At 47.8% G+C, this 19,962-nt stretch overlaps 1 long non-coding RNA gene across 1 annotated transcript; it reads right to left on the reverse strand.

The window, feature by feature from the left end:
• Window positions 1-1,322: 1,322 nt before the first annotated feature.
• On the reverse strand, window positions 1,323-19,897 carry LOC130295959 (uncharacterized). The gene is made up of 3 exons (XR_008849073.1): window positions 19,796-19,897; window positions 17,597-17,746; window positions 1,323-1,488 (listed from the first exon to the last, which is right to left on the reverse strand). It is a non-coding gene; the product is annotated as an uncharacterized LOC130295959 (long non-coding RNA).
• Between the last annotated feature and the right edge of the window lie 65 nt (window positions 19,898-19,962).

A 19,962-nucleotide genomic window follows, 5' to 3' on the forward strand; every position in this document is an offset into this window, starting at 1 on the left:
GCTTTCAACATTGTCACCTAAAATCCCCGATTTCATGCACAATTCCATGTGGATATTTTGTCCATAGAAATATCTTCATAACGCCACACAGTGTTGGGTTGGTTGTTACAGTTTGTGTGTATGATAGAATAGTAATCTGGATGTTATGATGGGGTTGGGGGGCAAATAATATTCTTTTCTCTCTTTCTTCTTAGCTGGACTCTTGGTAATTTTCATTGGTAGTAATCATTTTGATCCTGTACACCACCCAAAAGTCATTGAGGGTGACCTACCAGAAGGTACATAGGAACAAAGATTTGATGATGAATAGACAGGTCGCTCAGACAAGTCCCTGATGGATCCTCACAGCATAGGTGAAAGAATTTGAGAGTGATGGATTCAGGACGTGCCTCGTGATACAAAGACATATATTTACCCAATACTCCCAGACATGGAGAACAAAGCTCTAGTGTAAATTCCAGATCAGATGTGTTTCTACATGAGGAGATGCAGACACTTATGTCACTAAGACGGCAGAATGGAGGTCCCCGCCCCCCGGAGATTGATGAGGGACCTTCTAATCCCTCCTTCCTGTGAACCAAGAAGGCCCCATCATAAAATGACAGGTGAAAGATCTCAATCATTTTGCAAGTCAGATCCACAGAAACCAAGTTATAGGCTAAGGACCACATCAGATTAATGCAGGATAAACTGGGTCAACCAGATACAGATGTCAATATGTAGAGTAGGCAGAATGACAGGGCCTGAGTGACATGAAAGCTCAATTGTGTATTTGTCATCTAAGACCTTCTGTGAACCTTCAAGAAACAACAACCAAACAAGGCAATACATGTATCTGATGGTAGAAGTGGCTCCAAAGTTAGGGGCCCTAATCACAATGGGGCTTTCGTCTACTCAGGTCTCTTAAATGGGTACTCCAGCCCTAAGACATCTTATCCCCTATCCAAAGGATAGGGGAGAGAAGGACTGGGCATGGATTTCATCTTTCCAATCCTTTTGTTTTCGGAGAATTGTCTGCCAGTAACTTACTCTCCACATTCAGGACACATCAATGTTCAGCTGAGCTGAATTTTCATTTGAATAGGCCCAACAACCAACCAGCCCTGCTGAAACACACTAATGTGTATGTAGGCCTTTAAACCCACACAAGTACAGTGTGGGACTCCATTCCTGAAGCACACATAGATGAGTCCAGGTCCTGCACTTCTCACACACACCATCCTTCAGGCCATGAATCCAGCCAAAAATATGCAGAATAACATTTCTGATCGCATTTAGCAGTTATGTCCAGGGTGTGAATAACCTTAGAAATAACAGCAGGAGGTCAGAAAACACGGGCGGCTGCTTCCTGACTGTGAGAACGTTCCGGGTAAGGAGCAGAGGTCGGATCCATTGATAATCACCACTGTTTTTATTGAGAGAAGCTCCAGCTTTCCATCCCTCTCATTTTCCTATGTCCAGCTCTCCCGTCGTGGTGACATGTAGCACCTGTATGATGGTGAGGATACATGGGGGTCAGTGGTGGAGATTGGACACACAATAGTCACATACAGATGCTGGGAAGTCACTGGACCCTTGATACCATGACAGTCGGCAGCTCACGTTGTAGCCACAGGATTCAGACCCCAGCTTTAGTTTCCAAATAAAAAAAACTATTGTAATATGGGATCAATGGACATGTCCCTCTGACCGATCTTCAGAAGATCTCTAGTGGGTCCTTGGTATCAGCTGTGAAGGATTATGGGAATATCCTCCAAAGCAGGGAACGCTTGGCCGTCACTATCACCGGTGGGTTTGGGTGCAATAGACGTCCATCATGTGGCAAAAGCTGATAAAATGTGTTATCTCACCAATACATGAAATCATCATCCATCTCTGTGATCCATTCTACATTACAAGAGTTATCATCCCGTGAACCTCCTCTCTATATCTTCTCTCCTCTCTATATCCTCTCTCCTCCTCTCTATATCTTCTCTTCTCTCTCCTCTCTATATCTTCTCTCCTCCTCTCTATATCTTCTCTTCTCCTCTCTATATCCTCTCTCCTCTGCTCTATATCTCCTCTCTCCTCTGCTCTATATCTCCTCTCCTCCTCTCTATATCCTCTCTCCTCCTCTCTATATCTTCTCTTCTCTCTCCTCTCTATATCTTCTCTCCTCCTCTCTATATCTTCTCTCCTCCACTCTATATCCTCTCTCCTCCTCTCTATATCCTCTCTCCTCCGCTCTATATCTCCTCTCTCCTCCGCTCTATATCTCCTCTCCTCCTCTCTATATCTTCTCTCCTCTCTATATCCTCTCTCCTCCTCTCTATATCTTCTCTCCTCCACTCTATATCCTCTCTCCTCCTCTCTATATCCTCTCTCCTCCGCTCTATATCTCCTCTCTCCTCCGCTCTATATCTCCTCTCCTCCTCTCTATATCTTCTCTCCTCTCTATATCCTCTCTCCTCCTCTCTATATCTTCTCTTCTCTCTCCTCTCTATATCTTCTCTCCTCCTCTCTATATCTTCTCTCCTCCTCTCTATCTCCTCTCTCCTCCGCTCTATATCTCCTCTCTCCTCCGCTCTATATCTCCTCTCCTCCTCTCTATATCTTCTCTCCTCCTCTCTATATCTTCTCTCCTCCACTCTATATCCTCTCTCCTCCGCTCTATATCTCCTCTCCTCCTCTCTATATCCTCTCTCCTCCGCTCTATATCTCCTCTCTCCTCCGCTCTATATCTCCTCTCCTCCTCTCTATATCTTCTCTCCTCTCTATATCCTCTCTCCTCCTCTCTATATCTTCTCTTCTCTCTGTATCTTCTCTCCTCCTCTCTATATCCTCTCCCCTCCTCTCTATATCTTCTCTCCTCTCTATGTCCTCTCTCCTCCTCTCTATATCGTCTCTCCTCCTCTCTATATCCTATTTCCTCCGCTCTATATCTCCTCTCCTCCTCTCTATAACTTCTCTCCTCCTCTCTATATCTTCTCTCTATATCTTCTCTCCTCTCTCCTCCTCTCTATATCTTCTCTCCTCTCTCCTCCTCTCTATATCTTCTCTTCTCTCTCCTCCTCTCTATACCTTCTCTCCTCTCTCCTCCTCTCTATACCTTCTCTCCTCTCTCCTCCTCTCTATACCTTCTCTCCTCTCTCCTCCTCTCTATATCTTCTCTCCTCTCTCCTCCTCTCTATATCTTCTCTCCTCTCTATATCTTCCCTTCTCTCTATATCTTCTCTTCTTTCTCCTCCTCCCTCTCTATATCTTCTCTCTATATCTTCTCTCTATATCTTCTCTCCTCCTCTCTCCTCTCTATATCTTCTCTTCTCTCTCCTCCTCCCTATACCTTCTCTCTATATCTTCTCTCCTCTCTCCTCCTCTCTATATCTTCTCTTCTCTCTCCTCCTCCCTATACCTTCTCTCCTCTCTCCTCCTCTCTATACCTTCTCTCCTCTCTCCTCCTCTCTATACCTTCTCTCCTCTCTCCTCCTCTCTATACCTTCTCTCCTCTCTCCTCCTCTCTATATCTTCTCTCCTCTCTATATCTTCCCTTCTCTCTATATCTTCTCTTCTCTCTCCTACTCTCTATATCTTCTCTCTATATCTTCTCTCTATATCTTCTCTCCTCCTCTCTATATCTTCTCTCCTCTCTCCTCCTCTCTATATCTTCTCTCCTCTCTTCTCCTCCCTATACCTTCTCTCCTCTCTCTATATCTTCTCTTCTCTCTCCTCCTCTCTATATCTTCTCTCTATATCTTCTCTCCTCCTCTCTATATCTTCTCTTCTCTCTCCTCCTCTCTCTCCCCCCCGATTAGAGATGTGTTTCCAGGCCCATATTTTGGTGTGTTTGCACCATACGGTGTGTTTCTATGGTGATGCGGGTGTGGGTCGAGCGCTGTTTGTGTGAATCACAGGAAAATGACACATCTCCCATTTCGGGATTTCCTCACAGTGCGGTGAGATGGTTGAATGTGATCCTATGTGTGTATACAATGCATACACCAATGTGTGCATATTGTATATACTATATCACATATGCTGAATATCAATACATGATCCTGTACCTAATATAATGCATAAAATGTAATGTATGAGAGTATGTACTGAGTACAAGGCCTTGCATTAGTATTCACCCCCCCTGGACTTTTTGCCCATTTTCCTACTGCTACAAACTGGGATTCACATAGACTTAAAGGAGTTCTGTGGTGAAAGATAACTTATCCCCTATCCAAATGATATGGGATAAGTTAAAGATTGCGGGGGGGGGTCCGAGCACTGGGACCCCCTGCGATCTCCTAAACAGGCAGTCTGCTGACCCCGATATGGAGGGGGGGGGGGGCGTGTCAGCCGCTACCAAAAGGAAAGACCCCACCCAGGGCACCTGCTTATATCTAGTATATTCTACACCCGTCACAGTAGTTGTTGTATAGATCAATGCACATAATCAATTCAATAACAAACATACAACCTGTACTGGAATACTCAAATGCAGCACTGAGAAGGCAAACTACAGAGGGCAGATGGATGGATAGACCAGGCAGGTGCCCCCCTAGACCCCACATGTTCCGTTGCCCATCAGCAACTTTCTCAGGGGTGTTGTGCTTCTCTTCCCCATCATCTGCTTTATATATTGTTCATAATTAGATAAATCATTAACAGAAGGAGATACCTGGTGGTCTGTATCACTGCATCTCCGACCGCTAAAAGCCGCCCGCTTGTACTTCCTGATGATGCCCGAATCACATCCGTTCCAACACATACCTCTCACATTTGCAGCACCTAGTATATGCACCTGCGCAACAGCGCCTGATCGCACTCCACATCCACCAGACATCACTGCGCCTGCGCATTCAATCATCCGATAGTCACGTACTCCTATGCGTCTCTGCGCCTGCGCATCAAGCCTCAGCAACCCCGTGTGTTTACATTGGATAAATCGTTATTACATTGTCGCATTGGCGCATTCACTTACATCTAGTTAACCCATTGTTTCTCATAGTGTACAATCATTATACATTAGTGCTGCGTATAGATCATTAACCCATTAGACATTATGCAGTCAGTATTATATATACCCGTGCTATATATACACTATTAAACCATCATGATTCAAAGACCTAAGGTCTATATATATATATATATATATATATATATATATATATCTCTTATTAAACCTTATGTTCCAATGAATGAACTGACATCCAGACCATAAACATATGCAAAATACATAGAATAGAATAAAGTGGACAACCTATAGCTAAAAAAGAAATAAATAAAATATGTGGAGTAGAATATAGTATACAACCTACATATTTAAAATAGAATAGAGTATACAGTATACAGCATATAGTACCATTGTACCCAAATCATCTACCGTATATATACGCACTTTTATGATGCATAACCATATATCTCTCTTATTATACAATGCAATCCTATAGACACAATACCCAAACCATTAATATATACGGTACATTTTGTAATACACAAGATAGGAGATGCAATTATACTCAAATTAACTACATATATATATATAGTTCGAGGCTATAAGACCATCAGTGCATCATATCTTATTTATGCAGCCCGATGTTAGACCAGAACTTATTTGTATTCACCTAAACCTTCAAAATGTCACATAACTTACCGTATCCATGTAGAAAAACCATAGCTTTTATCTGAGCATACCTCAAAGGGGTTATCCAGGAAAAATGTTTTTATATATATATATATATATATATATATATATACCGTATATATATATATATATATATATATATATAATATATATATATATATATATCAACTGGCTCCAGAAAGTTAAACAGATTTGTAAATTACTTCTATTAAAAAATCTTAATCCTTTCACTACTTATGAGCTTCTGAAGTCAAGGGAGAGCACTTAGACAGAAAAGAACAACCTTAACTTCAGAAGCTCATGAGTACTGAAAGGATTAAGATTTTTAATAGAAGTCATTTACAAATCTGTTTAACTTTCTGGAGCCAGTTGATATACCGTAATTAAAAAAAGTTTTTTCTGGAATACCCCTTTAACCTCTATGTAGAAATACCACTCTAAAACTTATCAGACATTATATTGTGTATTCTTCTTATATTTCAAATAACAATACCTATATGTTATCCAAATTATTCCTGTGACATCATTTTAGACGCCATTCTATCCACAATACCATATTTCGTGCTTATAAATATCTCATCTCAAAATATCCAAATCACCCTAATTCAGTGAAAAATATAATAAATACCTTATTGGACATATATTCTACCCATACCCCACACATATCCAAAGTCACTATTATTAGTGGTTATTGCAACCCCTCCTATTTGCGTCACTGCACAGTACATTGATCACACTCCTGTCTACATATATTTAACCACTTATATGTATTTCATAGCCCTTCTATCCTACTACATCATTTCTTACATTCCTCATATCCCCTTTGTTTGTAGCTGCACCTTATACCATACGTTCTTTCACACATTTATAGATACACTATACACCATTTATTCTTTACACATCATAAATACTGTACACTCCTAACCATAGGACCACAGGTATGTCCTACATATCTATATATTTTTATTAACATCTAATTTATAATTGTGTTGAAACAATCCATTTCCTCCATAGTGCTGGGCGTTATACTGGTTCATACCGAATACAAAAATTTTTGTGCTGCACGATATGAATTTTAACCCATACAGCAACACCGGTTTGGCCCCTTCCCCCGGGAATGAATAAATCAGCCCAGCGCTGCGCTGTCCCCACATCAGGGAACTAATCATATGTGACCCGCGAGCGCTGTTCTGCCCCCCCCCAATTACTTATCTGCCCAGCGCTGCGCTGTCCCCACATCAGGGAACTAATCATATGTGACCCGCGAGCGCTGTTCTGCCCCCTCCCCCCCCCCCCCAATTACTTATCTGCCCAGCGCTGCGCTGTCCCCACATCAGGGAACTAATCATATGTGACCCGCGAGCGCTGTTCTGCCCCCTCCCCCCCCCCCCAATTACTTATCTGCCCAGCGCTGCGCTGTCCCCACATCAGGGAACTAATCATATGTGACCCGCGAGCGCTGTTCTGCCCCCTCCCCCCCCCCAATTACTTATCTGCCCAGCGCTGCGCTGTCCCCACATCAGGGAACTAATCATATGTGACCCGCGAGCGCTGTTCTGCCCCCCCCCCCCCCAATTACTTATCTGCCCAGCGCTGCGCTGTCCCCACATCAGGGAACTAATCATATGTGACCCGCGAGCGCTGTTCTGCCCCCATCCCCCCCCCCCCAATTACTTATCTGCCCAGCGCTGCGCTGTCCCCACATCAGGGAACTAATCATATGTGACCCGCGAGCGCTGTTCTGCCCCCTCCCCCCCCCCCAATTACTTATCTGCCCAGCGCTGCGCTGTCCCACATCAGGGAACTAATCATATGTGACCCGCGAGCGCTGTTCTGCCCTCCCCCCCCAATTAATTGTCAGCCCAGCGCTGCGCTGTCCCCACATCGGGAAACTAATCATATGTGATCCGTGAGTGCTGTTCTGCCCCCCCCCCCCCATTAATTATCAGCCGAGCGCTGTCCCCATCAGGGTAAATAGTCACATGTCACCCGCAAGCGCTGCCCTCCTCTTCCTCCTGTTTGTTGCGGCAGGCGGCGCTGACACTTTATACCAGTGGTCTTCAACCTGCGGACCTCCAGATGTTGCAAAACTACAACTCTCAGCATGCCGGGACAGCCGTTGGCTGTCCGGGCATGCTGGGAGTTGTATTTTTGCAACATCTGGAGGTCCGCAGGTTGAAGACCACTGCTCTATACTGTGCGGTATCCTTATGCCCGGGCTGCAAAAATAAACAAAATAAACTTTAACTCACCTCCCGTTGGTTCGGTACCGGCCTCATCTGCTTCCTGGGGATGGGAACGTCGGACAGCCGTCAGCCTATCACCGGCCGCAGCGATGTTCCACCTCGGCCAGTGATAGGCTAAGCCCACTGTCATGTAAGAAGCCGGCCAGAGCTCATTAGATGACAGTAGGCTCAGCCTATCACTGGCCGAGGTGGAACATCGCTGCGGCCGGTGATAGACTGACGGCTGTCCGACGTTCCCATCCCCAGCGTAAGGCCGACGTCGGAACATGCGTTAGGGTGGGTTCACACCATGTTTTTATAATACAGTTTTTTATCAGGTTTTTCATTAAAAAAAACGGATTCCTCAAAACCTGACTAAACTGAATCAAAACGTGTGTACAAAGTTTTATCTGTCTACGGTTTGAAAAATGATTTCCGGTTGCATCCGTTTTTTAAGAAAAAAAAAACGTCTATGTTTTGATTTTTTCACTCCATTATGAATAAAGTTTCACTTGTTTGATTGGTAGACCACTGTTTTCTGCCCAGAAAAAATAAAATGTGTGGTTTGAAAAACGGAGACACCCGTATACAATATGGTGCATACGGTTTTGAATGGAAAGTCTATGGCCACGGTTTGCTGTACGGTTGCATACGTTTATTTTTATTTTTAAAACGTATCCAAAAACTGTAAAGAAAAATCGTGGTGTGAACCCACCCTTAGTTTATTTTGTTTACCTTTTGCAGCCCGGGCATAGGGATACCGCACAGTATGGAGTGTCAGCGCCGGCGGCCGTAACTAACAGGCCGAGGAGGGCAGCGCTTGCGGGTGACATGCGAGCTGATAACGAATTTGGGGGGGGGGGAGGGGAGGAGGAGGAAATACCGTTATATACCGTGGAACTGCCAAAAGTTACAAAAATACCGTGATACACACTTAGGTCCTACCGCCCAGCCCTATCCTCCATAATTATATATTGTCAGGGGACATTCCAAAAAAATACAGTTGGTGCAGTTTCTAGAAAGGAAAAGCCCCGATGCACAAAATATCTAGTTCAAGACAGATGAGTCTCCCAAAAGGAAGCAATCCCAAAGAGGTAAGTTTTCATAATCCTTATCAGTTCAGGGACAACAATAAAAGGATTCCACCATAGCATTTTTCTCCATGCTTATCACGATCAAATCATATAAGGAGTCCAGGAAAATCCCCTATTAGCTCAGTGGAGCTCCAGAAATGGGCCTTTTAGGAATCAGCTCATCAGGATCATATAAGAATGCATAATCTCTAATTCAATTCGTCTCAACTCCAGCACATCTATATGTCTCCATTGGGGCACATGTCATCCACTGTTCCATGGAAGTCAGTCACATGTCACGCCAGAATCCTAAGAAGCCGGCAAACAGGAGTTCTTCATTCAAACCCGAGGCATCTCTGGGGGGGGGGGGGGGGTCTCTACAGCTTCGCACATCTGGAGATTGTTTCTCCATTTTCTTGGTAGAGGAGCTGATGCTCAGTCACATTGGATGGAGACATCTCTGATCAACTGCACCGCTCTTCATCTACATAAACTCTCATAAATCTCCCCCACTGTCCTCCTGAAAGATGAACCTCCGGCCCAGTATCCAGTCATTTACAGACAGCATCAGATATCAATTGTTCTGTATTTGTCTTCATCCATCTTTCCATCAATTCTCATTGTTTTCCCCTCAACTGGCTGAAGAGAAGACTCCCCCCCAACATACCACCATGTGTCACTGTGGGATCATGTGATCAGGGTGATGGGCAGTGTTGGGTTATGATGTTCCCACCACCATGTGTCACTGTGGGATCATGTGATCAGGGTGATGGGCAGTGTTGGGTTATGATGTCCCCACCATGTATCACTGTGGGGATGGTGTGCTCAGGGTGATGGGCGGTGTTGGGTTATGATGTTCCCACCATGTGTCACTGAGGGGATGGTGTGCTCAGGGTGATGGGCAGTGTTGGGTTATGATGTTCCCACCATGTGTCACTGTGAGGATGGTGTGCTCAGGGTGATGCGGTGTTGGGTTATGATGTTCCCACCATGTGTCACTGTGAGGATGGAGTGCTCAGGGTGATGGGCGGTGTTGGGTTATGATGTTCCCACCATGTGTCACTGTGAGGATGGTGTGCTCAGGGTGATGGGCGGTGTTGGGTTATGATGTTCCCAGCATGTGTCACTGTGAGGATGGTGTGCTCAGGGTGATGGGCAGTGTTGGGTTAGGATGTTCCCACCACTATGTATCACTATGGGGATGGTGTGCTCAGGGTGATGGGCAGTGTTGGGTTATGATGCTCAGGGTGATGGGCAGTGTTGGGTTATGATGCTCAGGGTGAGGGGCAGTGTTGGGTTATGATGCTCCCACCATGTATCACTATAGGGATGGTGAGCTCAGGGTGATGGGCAGTGTTGGGTTATGATGTTCCCACCACCATGTATCACTGTGAGGATGGTGTGCTCAGGGTGATGGGCGGTGTTGGGTTATGATGCTCCCACCACTGAAGGAGTGCAATGGTTTCAGATGGGATCCGGAGTGTGAGTGAAGTGGCTTCAGGTGGGGTCCGGAGGGTGAGTGTAGTGGTTTCAGGTACGGTCCAGAGTGTGAGTGCAGGGGTTTCAAGTGAGGTCCGGAGGGTGAGTACAGTGGTTTCAGGTGAGGTCCGGAGGGTGAGTGCAGTGGTTTCAGGTGAGGTCCGGAGGGTGAATGCAGTGGTTTTAGGTAAGGTCCGGAGGGTGAGTGAAGTGGTTTAGGTACGGTCCGGGATGTGAGTGCGGTGGTTTCAAGTGGGGTCCGGAGGGTGAGTGCAGTGGTTTCAGGTTGCGTCTGAAGGGTGAGTGGAGTGGTTTCAAGTGGGGTCCGGAGGGTGAGGCCAGTGGTTTCAGGTGAGGTCCGGAGGGTGAGTGCAGTGGTTTCAGGTGAGGTCCGGAGGGTGAATGCAGTGGTTTTAGGTAAGGTCCGGAGGGTGAGTGAAGTGGTTTAGGTACGGTCCGGGATGTGAGTGCGGTGGTTTCAAGTGGGGTCCGGAGGGTGAGTGCAGTGGTTTCAGGTTGCGTCTGAAGGGTGAGTGGAGTGGTTTCAAGTGGGGTCCGGAGGGTGAGGCCAGTAGTTACAGGCGGGGTCCAGAGTGAGTTCAGTGGTTTTAGGTTGTGTCAGGAGGGTGAGTGCAATGGTTTCAGGTGGGGTCCGGAGTGTGAGTGCAGTGCTTTCAGGTACGGTCCGGAGTGTGAGTGCAGTGCTATCAGGTACGGTCCGGAGTGTGAGTGCAGAGCTTTCAGGTACGGTCCGGAGTGTGAGTGTAGTGCTATCAGGTGGGGTCTGGAGTGTGAGTGCAGTGCTATCAGGTATGGTCCGGAGTGTGAGTGCAGTGCTTTCAGGTACGGTCCGGGGTGTGAGTGCAGTGCTATCAGGTGGGGTCTGGAGTGTGAGTGCAGTGCTTTCAGGTGGGGCCCTAAGTGCAAGTGCAGTGGTCTCATGGCTTCTAACAGATGCAGGATTAGGCCCTGTACCGTGCACTCAGCTTCTCAGCACAGGCAGTGACTCAGGTCCTGGCAGGACTCCACCATCTTTCAGGATGAAGTCATGGAGTGGAGGATGATGGGAGTTGGGCGAGGTCTCTGCACTGCAGACCAACCAGGGCCGAGCACTCAAGGGTTAATAGTCCAAGCCCGGTAATCCAGAGGATGAGGTGGAGAACAAACAGAATAGGAGGGGGGGGGGGGGGGGGGGCACGAGGGACAACATACCGCATATCAGGGCCACTCCTGGGAGTTTATATTCCTCTGAACAAGCAAAGAAGAAGTGTAAAGTATGGTGAAGAGACAAACAAAGAGTCTCAGCCTTAACAAGACTATGCACTAATGGAGAAAAGCTGCAGTGTAAAGCATGACACCAGAGAAGGAGACTGTGGGGTCATTGATCACAGCGGTGCCCTCATGGAGGAGAGCTGCAGTGTAAAGCATGACACCAGAGAAGAGGCAGGAGGGTGATCACAGCGGTGCCCTCATGGAGGAGAGCTGCAGTGTAAAGCATGACACTAGAGAAGAGGCAGGAGAGTGATCACAGCGGTGCCCTCATGGAGGAGAGCTGCAGTGTAAAGCATGATACTAGAGAAGAGGCAGGAGAGTGATCACAGCGGTGCCCTCATGGAGGAGAGCTGCAGTGTAAAGCATGATACTAGAGAAGAGGCAGGAGAGTGATCACAGCGGTGCCCTCATGGAGGAGAGCTGCAGTGTAAAGCATGATACTAGAGAAGAGGCAGGAGAGTGATCACAGCGGTGCCCTCATGGAGGAGAGCTGCAGTGTAAAGCATGACACTAGAGAAGAGGCAGGAGAGTGATCACAGCGGTGCCCTCATGGAGGAGAGCTGCAGTGTAAAGCATGATACTAGAGAAGAGGCAGGAGGGTGATCACAGCGGTGCCCTCATGGAGGAGAGCTGCAGTGTAAAGCATGACACTAGAGAAGAGGCAGGAGGGTGATCACAGCGGTGCCCTCATGGAGGAGAGCTGCAGTGTAAAGCATGATACTAGAGAAGAGGCAGGAGAGTGATCACAGCGGTGCCCTCATGGAGGAGAGCTGCAGTGTAAAGCATGACACTAGAGAAGAGGCAGGAGAGTGATCACAGCGGTGCCCTCATGGAGGAGAGCTGCAGTGTAAAGCATGATACTAGAGAAGAGGCAGGAGAGTGATCACAGCGGTGCCCTCATGGAGGAGAGCTGCAGTGTAAAGCATGATACTAGAGAAGAGGCAGGAGGGTGATCACAGCGGTGCCCTCATGGAGGAGAGCTGCAGTGTAAAGCATGACACTAGAGAAGAGGCAGGAGAGTGATCACAGCGGTGCCCTCATGGAGGAGAGCTGCAGTGTAAAGCATGATACTAGAGAAGAGGCAGGAGAGTGATCACAGCGGTGCCCTCATGGAGGAGAGCTGCAGTGTAAAGCATGATACTAGAGAAGAGGCAGGAGAGTGATCACAGCGGTGCCCTCATGGAGGAGAGCTGCAGTGTAAAGCATGATACTAGAGAAGAGGCAGGAGAGTGATCACAGCGGTGCCCTCATGGAGGAGAGCTGCAGTGTAAAGCATGATACTAGAGAAGAGGCAGGAGAGTGATCACAGCGGTGCCCTCATGGAGGAGAGCTGCAGTGTAAAGCATGACACTAGAGAAGAGGCAGGAGGGTGATCACAGCGGTGCCCTCATGGAGGAGAGCTGCAGTGTAAAGCATGATACTAGAGAAGAGGCAGGAGGGTGATCACAGCGGTGCCCTCATGGAGGAGAGCTGCAGTGTAAAGCATGACACTAGAGAAGAGGCAGGAGAGTGATCACAGCGGTGCCCTCATGGAGGAGAGCTGCAGTGTAAAGCATGATACTAGAGAAGAGGCAGGAGAGTGATCACAGCGGTGCCCTCATGGAGGAGAGCTGCAGTGTAAAGCATGATACTAGAGAAGAGGCAGGAGGGTGATCACAGCGGTGCCCTCATAGAGGAGAGCTGCAGTGTAAAGCATGACACTAGAGAAGAGGCAGGAGAGTGATCACAGCGGTGCCCTCATGGAGGAGAGCTGCAGTGTAAAGCATGATACTAGAGAAGAGGCAGGAGAGTGATCACAGCGGTGCCCTCATGGAGGAGAGCTGCAGTGTAAAGCATGACACCAGAGAAGAGGCAGGAGGGTGATCACAGCGGTGCCCTCATAGAGGAGAGCTGCAGTGTAAAGCATGACACTAGAGAAGAGGCAGGAGAGTGATCACAGCGGTGCCCTCATGGAGGAGAGCTGCAGTGTAAAGCATGATACTAGAGAAGAGGCAGGAGAGTGATCACAGCGGTGCCCTCATGGAGGAGAGCTGCAGTGTAAAGCATGATACTAGAGAAGAGGCAGGAGAGTGATCACAGCGGTGCCCTCATGGAGGAGAGCTGCAGTGTAAAGCATGACACTAGAGAAGAGGCAGGAGAGTGATCACAGCGGTGCCCTCATGGAGGAGAGCTGCAGTGTAAAGCATGACACTAGAGAAGAGGCAGGAGAGTGATCACAGCGGTGCCCTCATGGAGGAGAGCTGCAGTGTAAAGCATGATACTAGAGAAGAGGCAGGAGAGTGATCACAGCGGTGCCCTCATGGAGGAGAGCTGCAGTGTAAAGCATGACACTAGAGAAGAGGCAGGAGAGTGATCACAGCGGTGCCCTCATGGAGGAGAGCTGCAGTGTAAAGCATGACACTAGAGAAGAGGCAGGAGAGTGATCACAGCGGTGCCCTCATGGAGGAGAGCTGCAGTGTAAAGCATGACACTAGAGAAGAGGCAGGAGGGTGATCACAGCGGTGCCCTCATGGAGGAGAGCTGCAGTGTAAAGCATGATACTAGAGAAGAGGCAGGAGGGTGATCACAGCGGTGCCCTCATGGAGGAGAGCTGCAGTGTAAAGCATGGCACTAGAGAAGAGGCAGGAGAGTGATCACAGCGGTGCCCTCATGGAGGAGAGCTGCAGTGTAAAGCATGGCACTAGAGAAGAGGCAGGAGAGTGATCACAGCGGTGCCCTCATGGAGGAGAGCTGCAGTGTAAAGCATGATACTAGAGAAGAGGCAGGAGGGTGATCACAGCGGTGCCCTCATGGAGGAGAGCTGCAGTGTAAAGCATGATACTAGAGAAGAGGCAGGAGAGTGATCACAGCGGTGCCCTCATGGAGGAGAGCTGCAGTGTAAAGCATGACACTAGAGAAGAGGCAGGAGAGTGATCACAGCGGTGCCCTCATGGAGGAGAGCTGCAGTGTAAAGCATGACACTAGAGAAGAGGCAGGAGGGTGATCACAGCGGTGCCCTCATGGAGGAGAGCTGCAGTGTAAAGCATGATACTAGAGAAGAGGCAGGAGGGTGATCACAGCGGTGCCCTCATGGAGGAGAGCTGCAGTGTAAAGCATGACACTAGAGAAGAGGCAGGAGGGTGATCACAGCGGTGCCCTCATGGAGGAGAGCTGCAGTGTAAAGCATGATACTAGAGAAGAGGCAGGAGAGTGATCACAGCGGTGCCCTCATGGAGGAGAGCTGCAGTGTAAAGCATGACACTAGAGAAGAGGCAGGAGAGTGATCACAGCGGTGCCCTCATGGAGGAGAGCTGCAGTGTAAAGCATGATACTAGAGAAGAGGCAGGAGGGTGATCACAGCGGTGCCCTCATGGAGGAGAGCTGCAGTGTAAAGCATGATACTAGAGAAGAGGCAGGAGAGTGATCACAGCGGTGCCCTCATGGAGGAGAGCTGCAGTGTAAAGCATGACACTAGAGAAGAGGCAGGAGAGTGATCACAGCGGTGCCCTCATGGAGGAGAGCTGCAGTGTAAAGCATGACACTAGAGAAGAGGCAGGAGGGTGATCACAGCGGTGCCCTCATGGAGGAGAGCTGCAGTGTAAAGCATGACACTAGAGAAGAGGCAGGAGGGTGATCACAGCGGTGCCCTCATGGAGGAGAGCTGCAGTGTAAAGCATGACACTAGAGAAGAGGCAGGAGAGTGATCACAGCGGTGCCCTCATGGAGGAGAGCTGCAGTGTAAAGCATGACACTAGAGAAGAGGCAGGAGAGTGATCACAGCGGTGCCCTCATGGAGGAGAGCTGCAGTGTAAAGCATGATACTAGAGAAGAGGCAGGAGAGTGATCACAGCGGTGCCCTCATGGAGGAGAGCTGCAGTGTAAAGCATGATACTAGAGAAGAGGCAGGAGAGTGATCACAGCGGTGCCCTCATGGAGGAGAGCTGCAGTGTAAAGCATGACACTAGAGAAGAGGCAGGAGAGTGATCACAGCGGTGCCCTCATGGAGGAGAGCTGCAGTGTAAAGCATGATACTAGAGAAGAGGCAGGAGAGTGATCACAGCGGTGCCCTCATGGAGGAGAGCTGCAGTGTAAAGCATGATACTAGAGAAGAGGCAGGAGAGTGATCACAGCGGTGCCCTCATGGAGGAGAGCTGCAGTGTAAAGCATGACACCAGAGAAGAGGCAGGAGGGTGATCACAGCGGTGCCCTCATAGAGGAGAGCTGCAGTGTAAAGCATGACACTAGAGAAGAGGCAGGAGAGTGATCACAGCGGTGCCCTCATGGAGGAGAGCTGCAGTGTAAAGCATGATACTAGAGAAGAGGCAGGAGAGTGATCACAGCGGTGCCCTCATGGAGGAGAGCTGCAGTGTAAAGCATGATACTAGAGAAGAGGCAGGAGAGTGATCACAGCGGTGCCCTCATGGAGGAGAGCTGCAGTGTAAAGCATGACACTAGAGAAGAGGCAGGAGAGTGATCACAGCGGTGCCCTCATGGAGGAGAGCTGCAGTGTAAAGCATGACACTAGAGAAGAGGCAGGAGAGTGATCACAGCGGTGCCCTCATGGAGGAGAGCTGCAGTGTAAAGCATGACACTAGAGAAGAGGCAGGAGGGTGATCACAGCGGTGCCCTCATGGAGGAGAGCTGCAGTGTAAAGCATGACACTAGAGAAGAGGCAGGAGGGTGATCACAGCGGTGCCCTCATGGAGGAGAGCTGCAGTGTAAAGCATGACACTAGAGAAGAGGCAGGAGAGTGATCACAGCGGTGCCCTCATGGAGGAGAGCTGCAGTGTAAAGCATGACACTAGAGAAGAGGCAGGAGAGTGATCACAGCGGTGCCCTCATGGAGGAGAGCTGCAGTGTAAAGCATGATACTAGAGAAGAGGCAGGAGAGTGATCACAGCGGTGCCCTCATGGAGGAGAGCTGCAGTGTAAAGCATGATACTAGAGAAGAGGCAGGAGAGTGATCACAGCGGTGCCCTCATGGAGGAGAGCTGCAGTGTAAAGCATGACACTAGAGAAGAGGCAGGAGAGTGATCACAGCGGTGCCCTCATGGAGGAGAGCTGCAGTGTAAAGCATGATACTAGAGAAGAGGCAGGAGAGTGATCACAGCGGTGCCCTCATGGAGGAGAGCTGCAGTGTAAAGCATGACACTAGAGAAGAGGCAGGAGAGTGATCACAGCGGTGCCCTCATGGAGGAGAGCTGCAGTGTAAAGCATGGCACTAGAGAAGAGGCAGGAGGGTCATTGATCACAGGTGTCCAGACACATGAAGCTGATTCTTTCTCATGCTGTAAATTTCCTTTTTTTTTAGGTTGGTTCCTGGCATCGCCCTGCTGGCAAGCTGGGTGATAAGTGCATGCTGCCACATGTGCCACCCAATGTGTGGGCAACATATCTACCCTGAAGGAGGCCGGGCAGATGTGTGACCCTCACCTTACACCCTGGTGTCTGCCCGCTCCTCAGCAGGGTGTGTCCGTCCGGTTAGTGCCAAAGCAACCCCCCCCAATATGGCTGTGCCGTATGTGCAGCACAATGACTCATACACAAAACAACACAGAGGTACAAAACATCTGCAAGAGGCCTCATCCCTGTATGGGTATCATAACTCCCACTATTCCTCCTCCGATGGGAGTGATCATCCTTTTTACAACCAAGGGAGGAGTGCGGAGGTATGATCACCACCAGTGTGCATGCGCTCAGCTACCTGGGTGTGTCACCTCCTGCTGCACACAAGGTCACACAGCACCCCCTGCTGTCCACACACAAGTACTACACCAGGGAGTCATTTTTCTAACAACAATAAACGTAAATGAAGGTCCTGGTGCCCTGGCACAGGAGCCGCGCTCACTTCATGCTCGCCTGATATCCTTTAACCCCTCAGATGCCATGATCAATACCGTTCACAGCAACTGCAGCAATGCGGCAGCTCAAATGGCTCAAATGGTTAATTGGATCACCTGTGGCACACGCACAACTGAGGGGATCAGATGAGCCAAGATGGCGGACGGGGGTCTCCTCACCTGCCTCCACTATCATCATGGAGTCTTCTTCAATTATACTGATGCTATGTACGATGTATGAACAGTATTAGAGACCTCATGATAACCCTATGGGGACATTAAAATCGGAAATAAATGGTACAAAAAAGTTTTTAAAAAAATTTAAATTAGCCCCTCCCCCCATAAAATGTAAATAGCCTCTTATTCTCATTTTAATAGCACCATCAAAAATATAATGTTAATGATCCTGTGCAGTGAACAGCGTATAGGTTAAAAAAAAAAGTCCAAAATTGCTGCTTTTTTGTCGCATAAGAAGTCCCATATATGAAAAAGTGGTACCAAAATAAACTGAAGGTCACGGCGCAACAAACGACCTCCATATAGTTCTCTACACGGAAAAATTAGAAAGTTATATGGGTCAGAAGAGGACAATATTAAACATAAGTGTTTTGTAAAAAAAAAAATTTGAGTTTTTGAACCCCTAGAGCAGTGTTTCCCAACCAGGGTGCCAAAGGCTGTCCAGGCATGCTGGGAGTTGTAGTTTTGCAACATCTGGAGGCACCCTGGTTGGGAAACACTGCCCTAGAGCACGTACAGGTTCACCCTGGGCACCTGCTACTTAGCGCCCCAGCACATACCTGTACGTCCTAAGGCCCCGTTCACACTACGGAATTGCCGCGGAATTTCCGGACAGAATTCCGCGGGCGCAATTCTGCGGTGTGAACTTTAACATTAGTGTGAACGGGTCTCTGCGAGACCCGTTCACACTGTGGAATTTCAGTGGCGGACATTTACGCCGCTGAAAGTGTTCCGCGCAAAGAAAGAACATTTTCATTCTTTGCGTGGTTTCCGCGAGCACTGCATAGCCGTCAATGGTGACGGCTCAGTGCCCCGCGGCCCTAGCGCCCTTCCGTTTGCGAAATTCAGCCGCGAAAATTCCGTAGTGTGAACGGGGCCAAGTCCCACCGCAGCTATGAACCGAGTGCAGGAGCTGAGATCGCATCATAGACCCCAGTGTCCGGCCTACTACCAGCACCAGGGACACACCAGCAATAATGAACCTCAGCGATCGCACTGCCACGACCAATACCGATCACGGCATGTGCAGCAATGCGGCAATTCGGGTGGCTGATCTGATCACCCATGGCATGACCGCGGGGATCAGATCAGACAAGATGCCTTCAAACAGACCAGATAAGTAGATCACCATTTATACAAGTGGGCGTGGTGTCACGAGTGGACGTGGTGTGACATCACATCTTCATCACGGGAACCCAGCGTTCTACACATATTGTTTAGAATGCGGGTGCAGCACTGAGTGAGTGGGGGTCCCAGCAATCCTTTGGATAGGGGATAAGATGTCTGTGAGCGGAGTACCCCTTTAAGCAGATGGATTAAGGAAACCATCAGAGAGACTTTTGTTGCCCAGGGATTGGCGCCCCCTTTTATCCACGCTCACTCTACCTGTGCAGTAGCTACTTCAGCGGCTGAGAGGAACCTGGTACTTTGGATAATATGATGTAATAACATAAACTATAACATAATATGATATAACACAACATAATGTAACCTACCTTCAGCAGAGACTATAATGCAATATAACATAATATGAGGTATAATATAACGTAATATGAAATAACTCAATATATTATAACCTACCAGTAGAGACACACCATAAAATATGACATAATATGAGGTAATGCCATAAAATATAACATAATATGAGGTAATACCATAAAATATAACATAATATGAGGTAATACCATAAAATATAACATAATATGAGGTAATACCATAAAATATAACATAATTTGAGGTAATACCATAAAATATAACATAATATGAAGTAATACCATAAAATATATCATAATATGAGGCAATACCATAAAATATATCATAATATGAGGTAATACCATAAAATATAACATAATATGAGGCAATATCATATCATATAACATAATATGAGGTATTACCCTATAATATGAGGTAATACCATAAATATAACATAATATGAGGTAAAATATAACATAATATGATATAATATAAAGCGATATATTATAACCTACCAACAGACACGTCATAATATTACATAATACCATAAAATATAACTAATATGACGTAATACCACACAATAAAACACAGCAAAGTGTAACCTACCATTAGCAAAAGTGCGCCGGTTGCTATGGGTTACCGCTGCCGAGGTCACGTGACAGGTGACTATGGCGGCCGCCGGGTGACATTGCCAGGAGCTTATGGATCTCTCACTAGAGGCCGGGATGTCACGTGAAGCTGCCCGAGGATCGATAAAATGCGGCCGCCATTTT

Source organism: Hyla sarda, chromosome 11, assembly GCF_029499605.1.
Source record: "Hyla sarda isolate aHylSar1 chromosome 11, aHylSar1.hap1, whole genome shotgun sequence".
NCBI classification, from domain to species: domain Eukaryota; kingdom Metazoa; phylum Chordata; class Amphibia; order Anura; family Hylidae; genus Hyla; species Hyla sarda.